This window comes from Choristoneura fumiferana, chromosome 5 (genome assembly GCF_025370935.1).
Source record: "Choristoneura fumiferana chromosome 5, NRCan_CFum_1, whole genome shotgun sequence".
NCBI lineage: Eukaryota > Metazoa > Arthropoda > Insecta > Lepidoptera > Tortricidae > Choristoneura > Choristoneura fumiferana.
In genome coordinates, this window is record NC_133476.1 from 22,118,234 (window position 1) to 22,134,737 (window position 16,504).

The 16,504-nt window shown below is 39.0% G+C and overlaps 1 protein-coding gene across 1 annotated transcript in view; it reads right to left on the reverse strand.

Moving 5' to 3' along the window:
- LOC141428434 (uncharacterized) overlaps positions 1-16,504 on the reverse strand; it is a 314,383-nt gene that overhangs the window by 260,723 nt on the left and 37,156 nt on the right. The gene's annotated exons all lie outside the window — the stretch shown is intronic.

A 16,504-nucleotide genomic window follows, 5' to 3' on the forward strand; every position in this document is an offset into this window, starting at 1 on the left:
CATATGTTAACCGACATACCTCTTCTTACGATAGCTCGAATTATTACATACAGTTTCAGGGAAGGAGTCCAAGCATGCTATAACACGATAAGGGACAATTTACCTTGAATTGATGGACCCCGCGTGGTCTTGATGGTGCCGGCCGCCGAGTGGAGCCGCCGCCGTGGCCCGGGCCGAGTTCTTGTCGATGTTTGGGCTTGTTTTGTGTAATTGTTATGTAGTATCACTACACCACACATCACAATCTTAACTTAAATCGTTATAAATGTTTTTATTAACGAAGAGTGACTTGGAGCACACGCCGCCGCGTCCGATCCGCCGCAAGAAGTAGTTCCTTTTTCACTCACGGCGCCACCGTCGCCTTGAAGCGCGGGAGGCAAATGTTGCCAACTTCAAGGCCCTCCAATTATCCCCTATTGAAGGAATAACATGCTTGGACATACACTCCCCCCCGAACCAAGGTATAGCTTGGTTGACCTAATCATCAAGGGGAAGTTTGCTAAGTTTAGACACGGGTCTGATTAAGGTACTCTTTTGAGTTCGCACCTTAACTACTCGTACAATCCCGTCTTTACCCGGCATCAAACTTATTATTCTACCCGTTTCCAGTCTAAAGGAGGACTATTGTCTTCTTTAATCAATACTAAATCATTAACCTTTGGAGGGGTGGTATGATCATTCCACTTGTGCCGTGATTGTAAGGTATGTAAATACTCATTTCGCCATCTTATCCAAAAATGTTGCGACAGCCGTTGAAGTAGTTGGAATCTATTGAGTTTACTAATTTTAACGTCATCATAGTTATACTCTGGCAGGGAAACTAGCGGCTCACCGATAAGAAAATGTCCCGGTGTTAACACTTCTAAGTCATTGGGATCAGAACTTAATGGAGTTAAAGGTCTCGAATTCATGACCGCTTCTACCCGAGTGAAGAAAGTAGTAAGCTGCTCAAAAGTCAATTTTTGTTCACCGAGAACTCGCGTCATGTGCATTTTCGAAGTTTTAACCGCGGCCTCAATAATCCGCCCATATTTGGACTGCTTGGCGGGTTAAATAACCAAGTGACATTAGACTTAGCTAGTTCTCTGCTAATATCCGAGCTGTTATCACGTATATATACATACAATTCTTTTAAATATTTATCTGTTCCGGTGAAATTAGTCCCGCAATCTGATCTCACAAGAGAAGGCAATCCACGCCTTGATACAAATCTAGTAAACGTATCAACGAATGCTTCTACCGATAATCCAGAAACGACTTCTAGATGTACCGCTTGGTTACCAGACATACAAAGACGCAGAGATAACATTTCTCAATCCGTGCGTTTCTAAGAGAGCTGGACTTTATATAAAATGGACCTGCGAAGTCTGTCCCTACGCTCTGAAACGGTCTTAATTCTCTTACCCGATCGCGTGGTAGATCTGACATAAAGGGCTGTACTAATTGTGGCCGTGTTTTATAACATTGCACGCATTTAAACGTGACCGTACGTGTTAAACGTCTTACCGATAGAATCCAATAATTTCGTGATAGAATTGCTGCTAATGCGTTTGCACCAACATGACAGTAGGTTTTATGAAATTGTTCGACGAGTAGCTGTATAAGCTTACCCTTCCCCGGAGCAAAATGGGATGTTTCGCATTGTAAGGCAAGTCAGAATATTTGATTCTACCACCTACTCTAATCAAATTGTCCGAGTCCAGAAATAAGTTAAGTTTCTTAAGGCTTGACTTGATTTTTAAATTTGCTTGAAGAGCTTCCATCTCCTCACTAAAGGCATTTTCTTGTTCCAAATAAATTAATTGTTTTATAGCATTTCTACGTTCAATTACTGAGGGGTTTTTATCTAAGTTCCGCGAAGATGGATTTTTACAATTGTGAATAAACCGTAAGATGAAAGCAGTGACGTTTATTAATTTTTCATATGAACTATATCTGTCAATTAGATTAAGATTCAAATCCGACTGTCTATCCGAGACTGTTACATTTGCTGTCAATTTAGTTTTTACACCCGGAAGTAACGTGTCAGGAAACTCTGGACCAGAATGAGGCCAGGTCTTAGGAGAGAGACATAACCAATCTGGATGCCACCACAGCGGGTGATTTAATAATTCCGCAGCCGAAGTACCGCGAGATGCAGCATCTGCGCAATTTTGTTCCGTAGGTACATGTCTCCACGTAATTGGTGCTACCGAAGAAATAATTCTTGAAACTCGATTCCCTTCAAAAACTTTAAGTTTATGTGGAGGAGTTTTAATCCATGCCAAAACAATAGTGCTGTCGCACCATCCGTAGACATTATTTATTATCATTGACAAATCATTAACTAAGGTATCATAAACATGATTAATTAGTGTTACCAAAAGGCAAGCACCTTCCATTTCCAGATGAGGTATAGTACATTTTTTCTTTAACGGAGCAACGCGGGATTTGGCCATTAAAATTCGAATAGTTACTTTATTGTGCTCGTCTTCAGTTCGTAAATATACTACTGCACCAAATCCCGATGTCGATCCGTCACAAAAACCGTGTAAGGAATATTTGTTATTTTTATTAGTCTCCGATTTGATACAACGTGGTATTGAAAGTTTTGATAAGTTGGGTATGTCCGAAAGAAATTCTCGCCATCTGTGAACGAGATCATCCGGAGCAGGGGAGTCCCATTCAATAGGTTTACCATCACCACTGCTAAGCAAACTCTGAAGTAGTAGTTTGCCCGAAATACTACCGGACAGATCCATCCGAGAGGATCAAACAATTTAGCTGTGGACGCTAAAATAACTCGACGGGTAATACATTTTCCAAAGGCAAGTTTACAGTGTAAGTAAAGGTATCAGATGTAGGGTCCCATTGTAGGCCTAATACTTTAATGCAACCGAATTTATCATCTTTATCAAAATTAGCGGGCATTTCACAATATTCCTTGGTACCCCCTGTAGAATTCTGGGATCATTAGATGACCATTTGCGCAATTCGTAATTTGCCGTCTGCATTAAGCTTATTACTTCGTCCTAATTTCAATAGCTTCCTCTAGAGTATCTGCCCCGCCGTTTAGATCGTCTACGTAACAGTTGTGACGTATTAATTTCGCAGCCCTAGGGAACTTGTCACCTTCGTCTTCAGCTAATTGAAGTAAACACCGATTTGCTACAAACGGACTAGATTTGAGTCCGTAAGTATTAGTAGTTAATTCATAAACAGTAACGGGTTCCGAATTATTCTCTCTCCACAGAATTAACTGGTATTGCCGATCGTCTGGATGAATCCAAGTTTGTCTAAACATCATACGAATGTCTGTTATAAATACAAAACCGGGTACCGAAAATTCAATATAATTTTACTAATATCATTCTGCAGCCTTTCACCAGCATACAGACAGTCATTCAAAGCGACACCGTTAGATGTTTTTCCGCTGCCGTCAAAGACAACCCTAATTTTTGAAGTATCTCCAGATGTTTTAAAGACGCCGTGATGTGCTAAGAAATAATGTTCATCGTTGTAATTCCGAAATTTCGACTTTTGCATATGTCCGAGATCAATGTATTCATTCATAAATTTACAATATGTATTTTTAAATTCCGGTTGTAACTGAAAACGTCTTTCCAACGCCAGTAACCGTCGATAAGCCATTTGCCGAGAATCTCCCAGTCGAGAATGTGTAGGTATAATTGGTAACCGCACCATGTATTTTCCGTCCGAACCGCGAATAGTTGTTTCTACGAACAAGTTTTCGCAATCCACATCTAGTGGATCCTTAATAATTTTGACCGAAGGAGGCTCTTCCGAAGCCCAAAACCGTTCCACTGTTTCTATTAGTGAACTTCCCGAAAAAATTGTCATATCCGTAACCGTATTTTTCATTGAAACCGCAAGCTTATCATCCGAAATGCGAGATATATCTGTATTATTTAAAAACGAACTCTTATCTAACGAGTTTGAAACCGAAACCGAATTGTTGTCAGATACCGAAACAGAATTGTTTTCAGATACCGAAACCGAATTGTTATCAGATACCGAAACCGAATTGTTATTAGATACCGAAACCGAATTGTTATTAGATACCGAAACCGAATTATTATTAGATACCGAAACCGAATTATTGTTAGATACCGAAACCGAATTATTGCTAGATACCGGGCCGAATAAAGCGTAATCACAAATAGTGTCCAAAACGTACGGACCGTCCGTCTCCGACCGTAAGTTTATTTTTTCGTTATTTAAAATCTCGCCCAAAATGTCACATCCGAAAATTATGTCTATTTTTGACAAATGTGCAAAGTTAGTGTCCGATAACTTGCATTCATAAGATGACGTAAACCGCCTAGCATTATAGGATGTAGGAGTCGTCATAACCACCGCCGAAACCGTGAGAACCGAATTCGAGTCAGGTTTTGACTTGAAATTAATAATTACCATTTTGTCGCTCAATTTTGTACTATTGCCGCCGACACCGACAATAGGTATAGAACAGTTATGCCGCTTCAAGCTAAGAGAATTCGCAAAATCATTTCGTATGATAGTGATTTGCGAGCCCGAATCTAATAAAGCGCGAGCGGGAACATAATCACCGCACGTTGACCGCACATAAACAATCACCGTAGGCAACAAAACATTTTCTAAAACTTTAGGTGTACTTAATGAAGCGACATTACTATTCTTTTGCTGTAATTGCTATTGAGCGTGAGGCGAGCGTTGCACACCAGGTGGCGACACTGAACGATGTTGACTTTTTTCGCGCGAAGCGGCGCGGCTCGGCCTGCCGCCATGTTTGTTGTCATACTGCGCCGACTGCGCGGGCCCCGCTCGGTCGCTGCTGTGCGTTCGCTCGTAACGAGTGCAACGATTTTCGTTCCGATTGACATCATAGTTATAATAGTTATTACTTTGTCGATCACATTCACTATCGACTACGCCGACCGACACATGGTTTGGTTTTTTATAATAAGTCGAATCGACTTTGCCGCCACCCTTGACGTAGGTGTTTTCTTTGCGTGTAGCAAATGTACAGATCATTTTATTATGACCAGTATTATTACAGTACATACAGGGTACATTCCGTTTGCAAGAAATAGCCGAATGGTTACCGAAACATCTAAAACACAAATTTTTAGATTTAATCAGTCCACGCCTGTCATCACGTGACATATCCTGAAATTTATAGCAGTCCATAATTTTATGGGATTGACTATTGCAAAACGCGCACCCGGTTTTGTCGAACGACCTATTTGGTTCGCGCGGTATGAAGTTCGTCTTGCGAGGTTGACCGAAGTTTGCCGAAATCGGCGCCGAAATTGCAACCGATGCCGAATGATTGCTGGTATCAATAAAATGGCATTCGTTTTGTAAGAACGTAATGAAATTATCGAATGTAGGGAGGTCGTTTTTAACGCCACCGTGTCTTTGTTCAAAGCGTGTTTTCAAATCGTTAGGCAACTTACACAAACACATGTATAATAGAAAATAGTCGTCTATCGTAAGCCCTAGATTTTTAAGAGACCTTACTGACTCCAACAGTGGGTTTAACATGCCTACTCGGAGGTTTTGGCTGTTTGACACATTAGGTAAATTAATCAAGCGTGAAAGATGCCTGTCAATAATCATTCTTTTGTTCTCGTACCGTGACTTTAATATATCTAGCGCGATATCTAATGATTCATTTGTCATAGGTAAATGTTGTATTAGAGTGCGGGGTTCTTTATGGACATGTGAAAATAGGTAATGGTATTTTTCCGTTTTTTGACAAATCTTTTCTAGAGAGGACTAGAGAATTATATAAACTAATGAAGCTGAACCATTCGAATACATTTCCTTCAAAGTTATCCAAGTCCAACACAGGCAGGCGAGAATGTGTTGCACTTTCCGTTGTCGGATAGGAGCCGTCCGAATTCGGGAATTTCGCTGCTATTGCATCTAACTCGTTATACTGAATAGTGGCAGTTTTAAAACGAGCATCATAGCCAGTCGTTATGTTTTCGTCCGTGACGATATTTAACAGGTTCTCGTATGCCGCCGATAATTTTTCGTAATGATCCTCTAGTTTCCTGAGCCGAACCGATATAACACCGGATGAGTATTCACTTGATTTACTCATACTACTTGAATGTTCAAACCATTCGCATTCGATTTTAAACTTTACTTCACTGGCTTTCGCCATTTTGTTTTTCTTAGAAATCTACTAATACGCAACAATACGAAGTAGGTATGTACCTAAACTAACCAAAAAACCACTGAACCAAAATTTTATTTTTACCTACCTACGTAGCATTCCGAAACAAGTCTTTACAAGCCTAGATTAGGTATAAAATTTACGCACAACAATAGACACGCGTAATAAATGTACCTAACCTAATTGTTTTCGCCGAATTGTTAACCGTAAAGCCGAATTTAGTTACTTAAATGTCTGCTTATTATTTAGAATATAACCGAAACCGAGGTATAAGATTATTAGAACCGAACAAACAAAATTCCTACTAAGATTCCTACCGGTAGGTACCTACACACGTAACCGTTTACGACTCGATGGACCAAAAAGTATGTTAACCGACATACTCTTCTTCGATAGCTCGAATTATTACATACAGTTTCAGGGGAAGGAGTCCAAGCATGCTATAACACGATAAGGGACAATTTACCTTGAATTGATGGAACCCGCGTGGTCTTGATGGTGCCGCCGCCGAGTGGAGCCGCCGCCGTGGCCCGGGCCGAGTTCTTGTCGATGTTTGGGCTTGTTTTGTGTAATTGTTATGTAGTATCACTACACCACACATCACAATCTTAACTTAAATCGTTATAATGTTTTTATTAACGAAGAGTGACTTGGAGCACACGCCGTCCGACCGATCCGCCGCAAGAAGTAGTTCCTTTTTCACTCACGGCGCCACCGTCGCCTTGTGAAGCGCGGGAGGCAAATGTTGCCAACTTCAAGGCCCTCCAATTATCCCCTATTGAAGGAATAACATGCTTGGACACCATAAAAACATTTATTTCATCATGTTTCTTAAAATTATACTGAAATTGATTATGAAAAGGCTTACGCTTACGCTGGTTATTAGTTGTCTGATACTAGCGAGTTGAGTAGAGAGCATATACTTAACTTTTATTCAAAAGCTTTACGTTTTTTTCAAAGTATCACTTTTTTTTTTGTTTCAATTCACAATGTTTTCCTTTAACCTATATCTACAAACTAAGGCTTAAACATTATATTATTACATTTTACATTACATTTGAGAACACTTGCAAATAATACATTCAGATATAGAGCACATTGCAGCGGTGGTAAACCTAATTGATTAATACCAAATGATTGATAAATTAGCAATTTTGTGATTTTTGGTTTAGGTTGGTTTTGTATGGAAGTTTGTTTGTTTGTTTGTTTAATACTCTTTATTATACAAAAGGAAAAACAAAAGGTTACCGAAAAAAAAATTAAGGTGTTAAGTACAAAGGGGGACTTATCCCTGAAGGAAGGAAGGAAGTGACAGCTGTGATAATTTGTGATAAACAGATACTGACTAAGGGGCTGTTTCACCATCCATTGATTAGTGTTAACTGACGGTTAAATGTGATGCCGTCTTCGTCTATTCGAACAAAACAAATAGAGAGATTTTTCGATTCAGTGGTTTGGTTGCGAAATAAAGTGCAAATTTTCGTTTGAATCGAGCGTTTCCCCCCCTTAAAATCTAAACAGATGGGTGGGAAAATTTTAAAAAATTCAGGATGGTGTAAGTATATCAAACTTTCAAGGAAAACTATAACGGCTGAGTTTGCTTGAGAATTAGTAAATTGCAGCTTAAGGTATAAAACATATCTAAACTTGGAAAATTTCGTATAAAATATGAAATCTTTAGAAAAATATTACTTAATTTTTTCGTAATGGCTACGGAACCCTATTTCGGGCGTGTCGAACACGCTATTGGCCCTTTTCTTTAATAATGTGTTTGCAAGCTACTACAAATTCAGTGTGTAAGAAGCTTTCTATAGCGCAACCGAGCGCCATCTACACCAATACCGAGGTACTATGACCATGGTAAGTGGAAGGAAGGCTTGCGTAGCGTGAAAGCCTTATTGCTTGAGCGTTTATGTATACTTGCCTATAGATGGCACTGTTCGTGTAAAACGCAATTTACAATGTATCCTTAGCCTATGCACTAATGAGGATCATCCGTTTACAAGCAATACTACAAAACACTAACTGCTACAAAACGTAAAAAAAAATAATGAACGCGGCAAAAAAGGGAACTAACGCGACCATCTTGCAAAACTTTACTTTTTACAGTTGGCCGTGAATGTCGTTATTTGCTACCACCATAAAGTTGATAATCGTTTGCATGTCATAAAACAATAAATGTTGATAAACGCGTCCTGTCTGTCAACTTGTAAGTTCGACCTTAGTGACATGTTCATTTGATAGGAACATGTTTAAAAAACCGGTCAAGAACATGTAGCGCTATGCTCAGTATAGGGTTCCGTAGTTCCCGACCTGGGGAGCAAACCCCTTAATTTAACTTTGCCTTAGAAATCATTTTTTAGAAAAACTTAAAAACTGCGCTTGTTATTAAGCTTAACTACCATGATGTTTTTCATATTTTTTAGACTTGCGGTTCAAAAGTAGAGGGGGACGGGACATACTTTTTCGAAATTTCGGAGTGAATATTTCCGAAAATACTCACTTTTTCAAGAAATGGTTTTGCAAACCCTTATTCATTTTCAAATACCTATCCATTATCCAATGATACACCACAACATAGGGTGGAAGTGAAAAAAAATCATCCCTACTTTACGTATAGTATGGCAGGTACATACCCTATTTTTTTATATTTTACCGCTTTATCGGCGTGACCGATACGTATACATATATTCTTGCCAAATTACAGCTTTCTAGTATTAACGGTCTCTGAGCTTACCCGCGTACACACGACGAACAGACATGGCGAAACTGTAAATTGATAGCCATTTGGCTGATGGTACATAAGGACTCGATATAAACCCTGTGGCTATACTTGTGCTAACCCTACCTCATAAAAGTACGGACACTGCATACGACCTGTATGATTGTTTTATACATGTCCAATTACCAATAAGAACCCGGCAATTCCTGAAATGTTTAGCAGCCTGCAACAAAGTGGTGGACATTTAACAGGGAAACCGGCTAATAGCTTCTGGACTTAGACTTAAAAAATCAATTGCGATAAGTATACCTACATCATGTTCTTGCCGATTTGTTAAGATGCCTGACTAGTTTGGTCGGTTGGGTTTTACTGCCTTTAAGCTTCGTTCACATCGCGAACATTAGTATTTGTGTTGTACAATAAAGAGTCATGTTCATGTATTGTATTGTATTAAATTTAGATGAGTAGCTAATATACGTCAAAGGATGTTCACAGGTGTATATATTTATTACATACTGCACCGAGCTTTATTGACTTGACTTAAACAAACTTCACTAGTGAGGTCGATGTCACACTTAGGAGAGACGTAAAAAAAGTATTTTTTTAACCTTTGTTTATGTATAAAGAGGAGCTGTGGTGGCCTAGTGGTTTGACCTATCGCCTCTCAAGCAGAAGGTCGTGGGTTCAAACCCCGGCTCGCACCTCTGAGTTTTTCGAAATTCATGTGCGGAATTACATTTGAAATTTACCACGAGCTTTGCGTTGAAGGAAAACATCGTGAGGAAACCTGCACAAACCAGCGAAGCAATTCAATGGTGCGTGTGAGTTCCCAATCCGCACTGGGCCCGCGTGGGAACTACGGCCCAAGCCGTCTTGTTCTGAGAGGAGGCCTGTGCCCAGCAGTGGGACGTATATAGGCTGGGATGATGATTATGTATAAAACGTTTTTGTTACAGACTTCATAAAAAACGTCATAAGTAAAGATCTACACTCTCTTACTGTGCTGTACTGTGTAATCTTTATTATTTATTATCCTTTAAACAGTAAGAGTTTGATCACTAACTGTCTAGGAGAAATTATTTCATTTTACTTTAAGTTACGGAAATCAAAAAATAACAGGTTGTGTATTTTTTTTAAACCAAATTGGGATTTACAGTTCGACTCGATACAATTCAATTGATCATTTCATATCAGTGGCCACGAAGCCGCGCATTATAAGCTAAGTACTTTGAACATGAAACTACCATGAGACTCACTCGTTTTAAATGATAACAAAACGGATTACTCACGTCTGAAATCGAATTTAGCCCAACATGTTTTGGAGTAATCCGTAACCCTTTTTCTGGCCCTTTTTTTCTTGTCACGGGAGCAGGGCGGTGGCGCGCAGTACTCGTGTTGCAGCAGCCGTATCGTGTTGCTCCCAGAAGAACGGTTACGGATTAGCCCGAAACGATTTTAGGGGTGAGTTTTCCTTTTTGTTATCATTTAATATAAACTAGGTACTTGCCTGAATTTTATTGTAGCATGTAAACAGGGCATAGGCTAGCGCTGCACGCGTGGCGAGAGATGTCGCGGCGGCGCGGCACGGCTAATTACCGCGGTAATTGGCGCGATATTCGCACCCGCGCCTTCGCGGAACCCGTCGCTGTTGACGTACTAATCATCGGATGCGACTTATTAGTCGCTATTATTTTTATAAGCTTTCCTATTTAATAAACGGAGGCCGCCTCGTTAAAGCAAGAACATTTAAATCAAAGCATATCTTGCTAAGGGTCTCTTTCACCGTCCGGGGTTAATCTTTAAACCTGGGTTAGGTAGGGTTGACAGTTCCATCCATTTTTTTTATACGACTGGATGGCAAACGAGCAAGTGGGTCTCCTGATGGTAAGAGATCACCACCGCCCATACACATCTGCAACACCAGGGGTATTGAAGACGCGTTGCTAACCTAGAGGCCTAAGATGGAATACCTCACGTGCCAGTAATTTCACCGGCTTTCTTACTTTCCACGCCGTAACACAACAGTGCAAGCACTGCTGCTTCACGGCAGGATTAGCGAGCAAGATGGTGGTAGCAATCCGGGCGGACCTTGCACAACGTCCTACCACCTGACACGTCTGGCCCATGCAAGTACGCATATGACTGTATACTGTCGCCTTTGCCAAAATGCTGTTGAAATATTTTGATCAATTAAATCGTACAGTCAAAATTAAATTAAATTAAATTATTAAATTGTACACCATATTGTGTCAAACAAAATTATATTAAAAAAGGTAGTTCTTAACAATTATCGAATATTTAATTTTATTTTAGAAATAATATTTCTGGCGTTCTTACTGCGCATTCCTCTTGGCAATGATGGTCTTTCTGAAAACGCTGGCAGAATCAGGAACCTTCTGCACGTTCTGCTGTCTGTTTGCAAAAATAAATTTATATTTTAATTTTAGACTATGAAAGATCCAAATTTACTTTTGCCTACAGCGTGCAGTGGCGGTCGGCTCATGACTTTAACAGGTTGCCAAACGTTACGTTGCGAAAAGGCAGTACTCGGTCAAAGTCAAAATATCTTTATTCAATTTAGGCTCAAGCACTTATGAATGTCAAAAAAAATCTACCACCGGTTCGGAAAAACCTCTGTTGAGAAGAATCCGGCAAGAAACTCAACGAGGTATATTTTATTTTAAACAGATTTACAATCAGCTGTTTTACAGAATTATAAATTTGCCAAACTTATTTAAATGACAATGGGCAGGGATTTTGTTCATATTGTTTTATAAGCTGTTGGTTCTTCTTAAAATAAATAAATAAATTGAAAATACAAAATGAAATATAGATGCACAGAAAAACCAGAAAAATAAGACCAGCACTGGGAATTGAACCCAGGTCCTCGGTATTCCGTACCGCGTGCTATACCGCTACACCACTGCTGGTCAACGGTACAGACACGAATTTCCCCTATGCACCTCACATCTCAGCTTGTTTGTTTCTTATTTAGCCACTTACGCAGTGACGCTAGCGACATCTATACCGTAGCCCTCATCGAGAAACTTTTTCGGCACTCCATTGGAACCAACCGCTCACCCGGACAAGAGATGTCGTTACTAAGCATCCAAATTAAGATTGGTTTTTTGGAATCTTTTTGTATTTTTTATTTCAATTCCAAATTTTTACTTTTACGGTCATCCCGTAAAACCTAAATTGAAACTTCTAAATTCTTTCAATCTTAAATAAATAAATATTGATGGCCGTTGGGGCCAATGTCTTCTTTCGACCAGACGCTACTGCGCAGCATAGGTAGGCCTTGAAAAAGCAGTCTAATAATCTCAGAATCAGAATTGAATTAATCAGATTAATGCAGACAGCGCAGAACTGGTCATCGTGGCGTTCTTTGGACTCCTCACCGTCCAGCTGGCAATGATGATGATGATGAAGTCAGAACTACACTTTTCTACACATTGAAAAAGTGTAATTAAATCAACGCCAATGTTTATTTAATTAGAGCCGGTCGCAGCATAGTGGAGCGGCCGCGGCGGCGGCTAACGGCGCGCGTCCTGTCCATTGCGGGGTAATTAAAACAAAAACTATTGTTTAATTGACTCTCACGCATGCGCCAGGAATGGGGCTCACGGCGGCGGCTTTCATCTGCTTTCTACCTTAGAATTAAGGTGAAGTTAATTAATTTATTGCCCTATCGCTTACGGTCGCGAACTTTTTATTTGTTCTACTCTCTCACCAAACTCAGGCACCATTAACATAGCAACACTAACAGTTAGTTCGTACTGATGCAGTGGAGGAGAACTAAAAGGCGCATGCGGAAATAACGATAGGCTGTAAAGCAATTACTACCTCATACGGGTAATATGAAACAACAACTGATAATTATCTTATCAATGCATTTGCGGGAAAATGCGACTCTAGTATTGCCACAAATCAGAAGTCACATAACGTGGGTGATCCATTTCGCTTCTTCCACTGTCAGTGAATACCGGTTTTTTCATTTTTTTTTCATAAATTTAGTAGAGTACGTTCCAATGAAATTTGAACCTTTTGAACTTCCATCTCTGCAAAATGTACCTAGTCAATTTTTTGCGCATTCATCTTTGTTACAAACTTAGCTGAGAAAATGAACATTATGGCTGTTTAGCCATATGTGCGGTCGTAATTTTAAGCTCGCATGACATGTCTACCTATATTCTTCTCACTATCTGTTCTGTGTGTAGATGTTGTTGGCTGCAGAATAAACTAGTTTTGGAGTAACGAATGTTTGTCGATTGAGTTTGTTTCTTTTGTTCTGTGCCATGAGGAGTTTACATACAACATACGTCCTTGTGAGTCACAGCGGTCAAAGCGCAGACTACTAAGAGATGCGGTCAAAGTTGCCGAATCCCGATCAGGTTTGGCGCAGGGTGTGGTGGGGCCCGCGAGGGCGGGCGGGGGGTCGCGGTGGAAGCGCGCTTTTAGCGGCGGCGCGGGCGCACGTCCCTCCCTGGAAGTGCGCTAATTACACAAACATATAATTACACTCGTGCCGTAGCGCCGCCGAGTTGTGGACTCCTTGTTTGCTAACGTTAATCATACGGCTAAGGCGTTAGTTATCCCTTTATGAATATAGCTGTTGCCCGTAACTTTGTCTACGAAGAATTCCTTTGTCGCCATCCGTATCCGTACCTATGCGTCATCTGGTCATAAACTATCTGTGTGCCAAATCCATACCAATATTATAAACAATAAAGTGACTCTGTATGGAGTCTGTATGTCTGTTTGTCTATCTATTACTTCTTCACGCTTAAACCGCTGAAATTTGACTGAATTTGAATGAAATTCAAACTTAACCTACTTGTTTTCTAAATGATTATGAAATGTTGTTGTATGTATTGTACCTTTATTAATGTACTACATATAAAATCTATCTATTTGGTTAAAGCTGCGAGTTCACTATTTATTAGGTAACAGATCTATTATTTTGGTGATCGAATTTTGATGATCAAACTATAATTTAGGATGCAGGTTTACATTAATCTGATGACTCATTCTTAGAGACAGATTTGATTAATTTGATGACCAATATATTTCTTAGGGATAGATATAATAATTAGGGTATCGCAGTTTAGTGACAAATTATAATTAAAGTGACAAAAAATATAGTTCCCCTTTTCAAATTAATCTAATCTATTTAAACGAACAATTCTTGTATACACCGTGTTATTTTTTATATCCGTTAACTTTAAGGGGACAATCTACAGGTCAAATCAAGTTAATTTCTCTAAGACACTTTTGGCCTAACTCTTATCTTAAAAGTCAAGAGTTAAGATATTTAATTATTAGCAGTAAAACAGCGTAAAGATCCTTAGTTTATGATTTCATTTTCAAAGTTCATTACTAATCCGTGTTTAATTCACACATTATATTTAAGAAAATAAAGTAAATATGTGGATTTTTTGATGCCTCTCTCGTGTCACGTCAATGTCACTTCTCAAGTTTGTTTATTTTATAATTTAACAATTATACGTCCTAAATATGTTAGAAATTCTTTTGTTAATAGAGTTTGCAAAATGTATAATTCCAGTTTTTCTGAAGTTGATATATTTAACACATGTCTCCAAGAGTTAACGTCCCTAGTTAGGGATCAAATTGTTACTTAGTTATTATCTATGTTACACATTACATAGGTATCCATAGTATTTTAAAGTAATGTCACATTTTTAAATTATTACTTTACTTTATTAGTTATTACTTTACTCCTAAGGTTAGTAATATGTAATAATAACCTGTAGTAACTTTACTGGTTGGTGTGTTAGCTAAGTTTTCATTTGTAATCAGCCATATTGTACCTACCGCTTGTACCCAAATAAACATTAAAACAATTAACAATGAATGTGAAGCTATTATATGCAGGGAAAAAGGATTTATTTTCGTTTTTTTTATAAATTCAGGTAGTTCATATCAATGAACTGAGTCGTCTGCCGAAGTTAACGGATATAAATAAACACTATGTATCCTACTTATATTATAAATGTGAAAGTTTGTGAGTGAGTGAGTGAGTGAATGAGTGAGTATGTTTGTTACTTCTTCACGCTGAAACGGCTGGACGGATTTGGATGAAATTTAAAAATAAGTTAGTTTATAACCTGGCTTAAACCATAGAATACTTTTATCCCGATATTCCCACGGGATAGGGATAAAAATCTCTAAATAACAACCGCTGGGCTTAGGGTCATGAAATTTGGTATGTAAGCAGCTGGACGTCTGAAATAACACATACGCTACTTTTTATCCCGATATTCTCACGGGATAGGGATAAAATATCGAAATATCAACTGCCTTATGGTCATGAAATTTTACCATGATTGTTTTTATTTATTTATTTCACTGCAAAGTCATGTACATTAAAATAGGATGTTACAGTTAGGTACATAAGTCAGTCCATGACGCCCTGCAAGGGCACACAATAATAATTAAAACTAAATTAAATTAAACATTACATTGTATCACATTTACATTGAATTCAATTAAAATCATGCATTTATATTGATTTGATTATGATTAGATTATGTCACATTGTGGAGTTAGTAGGTAATACATATATGTCATCAAGTTTATCAGTTAATACTAGATTTATTTACATTTATAGTGTTTTATACTTTCATCATTAAGGAATTCATTTACAGAGTAATAACATTTTTCGATTAGGAACGTTTTTAATTTACTTTTGAATTTATTGCAACGAGTTTCTTGCCTAATCGATTCTAATCGATTTTAATGTAGCGTCAATGAAAACAACTATTTAATTTTCGGGAATTGCCCCGGGAATTTAAAAAAATCCCGGAATCTCAATTCTGCACCTGGATCTAATGATTTACGTGTGCGAAGCCGCGGGTATATATTTCGGAGATCTCGGAAACGGCTCCCACGATTACGATGAAATTTGGTACGAGTATGTAGGAGTTTTCGGGGATGAAAAATCGATCTAGCTTCGTCTTAAGTATATCTGGGAAAACGCTTGTTATCGAGTTCGGTCACCCAGGTCCTTATACTTAATGCCAGATCAAGCTTTATACAAAACATACCGTAGTAGACAAAATGTAACAGTGTTTTTGTTTTAGTCCTGGAAAAGGACATGAAATAATTTTGTGATCTAGAAAAAGGCATAGTTTTCACGGAAAAACGATAGACGGATACTTCGCACGCGAAGTCGCGGGTAACCGTTAGAAATTAATCCTAATAAATTTCCATCAAATATGAGCCGTGGTGGCCTAGTGGTTTGACCTATCGCCTCTGAAGCAGAGGGTCGTGGGTTCAAACCCCGGCTCGCACCTCTGAGTTTTTCGAAATTCATGTGCGGAATTACATTTGAAATTTACCACGAGCTATGCGGTGAAGGAAAACATCGTGAGGAAACCTGCACAAACCTGCGAAGCAATTCAATGGTGCGTGTGAAGTTCCCAATCCGCACTGGGCCCGCGTGGGAACTATGACCCAAGCCCTCTTGTTCTGAGAGGAGGCCTGTGCCCAGCAGTGGGACGTATGTAGGCTGAGATGATGATGATGATGATTAGACAGGTTCAAAAGTTTGCGGCAGGATCATACCTAAATGCCGCGTTTAACGAGCGCTTTGG